The sequence below is a fragment of the Trichechus manatus genome, unplaced genomic scaffold (assembly GCF_000243295.1).
Source record: "Trichechus manatus latirostris isolate Lorelei unplaced genomic scaffold, TriManLat1.0 scaffold00345, whole genome shotgun sequence".
In the NCBI taxonomy this organism is placed as follows: Eukaryota; Metazoa; Chordata; class Mammalia; order Sirenia; family Trichechidae; genus Trichechus; species Trichechus manatus.
In genome coordinates, this window is record NW_004444281.1 from 694,940 (window position 1) to 698,924 (window position 3,985).

The following is a 3,985-nucleotide window of genomic DNA, read 5'->3' on the forward strand; positions in this document are numbered from 1 at the left end:
CCTTAAAACACGGCCGGGCTGGAAGGAGGGGTAGGTCCAAGGACTACCTCCCGCTCTCTAGAGACGCGTTTCTCTCTTTTCTGAAGTAGCCCGGATTCCGTCTGCCGCCTCTGGCGTCCTCTCAGCGACGTCCTCCGTTCACCAGGATAGAAAAACCGTCCATTCACCGAGCCAGGACTCTGGCTCGTGCTCCTCTGCTGTGTGCGCCCATGAGCCACACGAGGCCTTTTCCCCCGGGAGGAGAGGCGCTCCAGGCAGCGACCGCCACCAAGTCACCTCCGCAGGGTGAGCGGGGTCGTGGTGTGGACATCAGTGGAGCCGGGGATTGAGGTTCTGTGGTTACAAGCGGGAAAGTCTCGCTCAGCTTGGTGCTGCTCCCGACTCCTGGGTGTTCCCAAGTCTCCCGCTCCCCAGTCACTTGATAGAAACGCGATCAAGATCGTCCGCGTCCAGCGGTGAAAGACTCAGCACTCGCGAGCCGCTACTCCTCTCTCGAGGTTATTTTTCACACCTGCCGGTGGCGGTTCAAACCCCGAGCCCTCCGCGGGAGAAAGATGTGGCACCTGCTTCCGTAAAGATTACAGCCTTGGAAACCCTATGGGGCAGTTCTATTCTGTCCTGTAGGGGCGCTGTGAGTCAGAATCGATTCCACGACAGTGCGTTTGTTTGTTTTGGTAATCCTGGTGCTCTCCGCCCTACCGATTTTGGTTTCTGTCCTTTTCGTTATGTAGCTGTAGCTTGTCTGGGGGGGATGTTGGACAGCTGAACATTGAAGGAAATGAAACAGGATTCGCGGAGGATTCTGTGTTTACTCTCAGGATAGAATGCTAAAACAAAGAGCCAAGAGTTCTCAAAACGGGAGACTTTTTTATGCAAAATAGGCTGGTACAGAAGGTACTGTTTTGTCCGATTTGTACCAGATTCAAATTTTATTCTTGTAAATCTTACCTAGCCTCCAAATCTATCCCTCTCAGGTTTGTGGTGATAGAACCAGATTCTTATTCCCTTCCTTGTAATTCCTGACCAGCCTCCCTTGCCTCGCCCAACCCTTCTCTCTCAGGAGTGATAGTAAGAGAGAGTTCCAGCTACTAGGACAGCCTCCTCATTAAAAAAGCGGCTTCTAAAAAAGAAAAAAGTTTTAAAATACAGAACAGCCGCTCCCCCGGGAAAACAAGACAGTAAAATCTCGAACCAGCAACCAGCGAGGAGTAGAACCTGGAATCTTCTGATCTTTAGTAAGATGCCTTATCCATTCCTCCACGGCTTTGCAAGGTAGTACCTTTGGCAGCATTGTTAGCTTTCACGAGTTTTGCACTTTCATAACATCTATTCTGGCTGTGGCTGATGTCCAGTTGGCCTCCCTCCCACTGTCTGCTCCCAAGCTTCCTAGCTGAGTTGTTGTGTCTTAGAGTGATTCCGAATCATAGCGACCCTTTAAAAAAACCTCTTGCCCTCCGGTGGATTACGACTCCTAGAGACTCTATACGACAGAGTAGAACTGCCCCATAGAGTTTCCGTGGAACACCTGGTGGATTCAAACCGCCGACCTTTTGATTAGCAACCAAACTCTTATCCACTAAGCCACCAGGGTTTATAGGGCAGAGTAAAACTGCCTCCTAGCGTTTCCTAGGCTGTAATCTTTAAGTGAGCAGATTGCCAGGTCTTTTCTTTAGGAGCCGCTGGCGGGTTCCAACCGAACGGCCGAAGTTTCCTTTCGGTTAGCAGTCCAGTGCTTAACTGTGAGAGAAGATAAACATTCGTGACCTACCTTTGAGCCTCATTAGTTCAATTTTCTTCTGGCCTCAGGTCCTTAGCTTCATGATGAGGCCCTGGAAACAGCAGATAATGGAGGGAGATTTTAGGTTCAGCAGTCCTGGAACAACAACAACAACAAAAAACTAGCCATCAGGGACTATTGGGAATAAATGGAAAAAACAGAAACGCTCACAAACTGAATGAGTTGTTAACTCTTTCTCCGGATTGGGCTGTGTTCTTCCCTGTACTCCCAGGGCCCAGGGCACACACCTCAGTTATAGCAGTTATCACCATGTGCTGTAAACAACTGCTTACTCAGTTGTCTTCCCCACTAGATCGTATATTCCTTGAGGGCACTACCCTCGGTGTGTACCATAACTAATTTTATATTAAACGTCTTTATGCATGAGTGGTGGATTAAGTAAGAAAACTGCTTGAGGCATCAGGAAAAGGGTCTAATTTTGGTCTAGGTGGGTATCACAGATCTGAGATCCCACGCTATGCCAACCCACATGTTTAAACAGAAAAGCTGTGAACTTCTAAATACAGTAAACCAAAAACCCAAACCCATTGCCGCGGAGTTGATTCCGACTCATAGTGCCCTACAGGACAGGTTAGAACTGCCTCATAGTGACCCTGTAGGACAGGGTAGAACTGCTTCATAGGGCTTCCAAGGGTACAAATCTGTATGAAAACAAACTGCCACATCTTTCTCCTGAGGAGGAGCTGGTGGGTTCGAACTGCTGACCTTTGGGTTTTGCGCCACCAGGGCATTTCTGTATACAGTAGCAGTATCCTAATTTCATGAATATAGATTTGAGTTGTGGCTGTTTAAGCTCCCAGGGGCTGGATGGCATTGGGGCTAAGCAAGCGTCCAATAAGTCTAGAGGTAGTGACAGTGGGACAGTAGAGTTGGGCTGGAGTTAGTGGCTGACAGGTAGCCCTCCCAAGTAAAGAGAATGCCTAGTCTGCTAGTATGAAAGAAAAGCTTAGTGAGCCAAGACTCACATTTTCATATTATTTATATGGTTGGATTTGAGTTTTTCACAATGCTAGTGATCAGAAGGATTTAGAACATAATGCTTATAAAATGTATTTATGGAATATCCAGCCCAAAGATCTCTCCCCAGTAACAGCAAACTTGTTTTTATTCAGTACTAATGATGAGAAAAATGGCATTAATTCTATGTGCTGACATAATGACATAAATCAGGACTGTATACGTTTGGCTATTAACAATACAACCAAGGAGCAGAGTGGCGCAGCGGAAGCGTGCTGGGCCCATAACCCAGAGGTCGATGGATCGAAACCATCCTCTGCTATTTTAGTGGAGCTTTGCTGGTGCAGAGGCTTAACAGCTTGACTGCTAACCAAAAGGTTGGCAGTTGCAATCCACCAGCTGCTCCTTGGAAACCCTAGGGGGCAGTTCTACTCCGTCCTATAGGGTCACTTTGAGTTGGAATCGACTCAAGGGCAATGGATTATCAGTAATACGGTACCATACTTCACAGATTTTTATGACTGCATGGTAAAACAATATTGTACCCTCTGAAACGGAAGTGCTGGAGATTAATGTGTGCATGACAGTGTAGAGATCAGAAGCTCAACCTGAAATAGTTGCCTTAATCTGCCTCTGTAGGACAGGCAGGAGTCTTAAATTCCAAACTCTGAAAATTAGTCATTTGTGCACCCAAACTTGTCTATAAAAGGTCTAACTCTCAGTGGTTTCCAGGCTTATTTTTGCAGATTCTTTAATAACCACAATTTGTTTATCTCCAGTGTAACCATAATTTTCTGTCTTAGCTTTTACTCTGTGTTCCTATCATTGTTCATGTAGAAGTAACCTGACATGAAGAGAAAAGAGAGGGCTTCAGCACAAAACCAAGTTAAAATCTTAACCCTGCCTTTTTTTAAGCTATGTGAATTTGGACAAATCACTTTTCAGTCACCCCATTGAGACCTTGTCTGCAAAATGGAGATTATACTTACTTTGCAGTCCTGAGAATTAAATGAGATAATGCAGGTGAAGCAACTGACAGATATTTAGTCTGTCAATAAAAGGTAGTCATCACTGATAACAGTGTTCAACTCCTTCCCAACTTTCTAAAGGTTAACTTTAATAACTCAACAACATTTATTAAATATCCATCTACCAAGCACGATGTGATACCCTAAGGATTCAAATTTCCTTAAGATACCCTCAAGGAATTAACATCTGGTAAAGGAGATA

General features: G+C 45.7%; 1 non-coding gene across 1 annotated transcript; it reads left to right on the plus strand.

Moving 5' to 3' along the window:
• Window positions 1-3,005: 3,005 nt before the first annotated feature.
• TRNAM-CAU (transfer RNA methionine (anticodon CAU)) lies at window positions 3,006-3,077 on the plus strand. Its single transcript has one exon. It is a non-coding gene; the product is annotated as a tRNA-Met (tRNA).
• The last annotated feature ends 908 nt before the right edge of the window (window positions 3,078-3,985 follow it).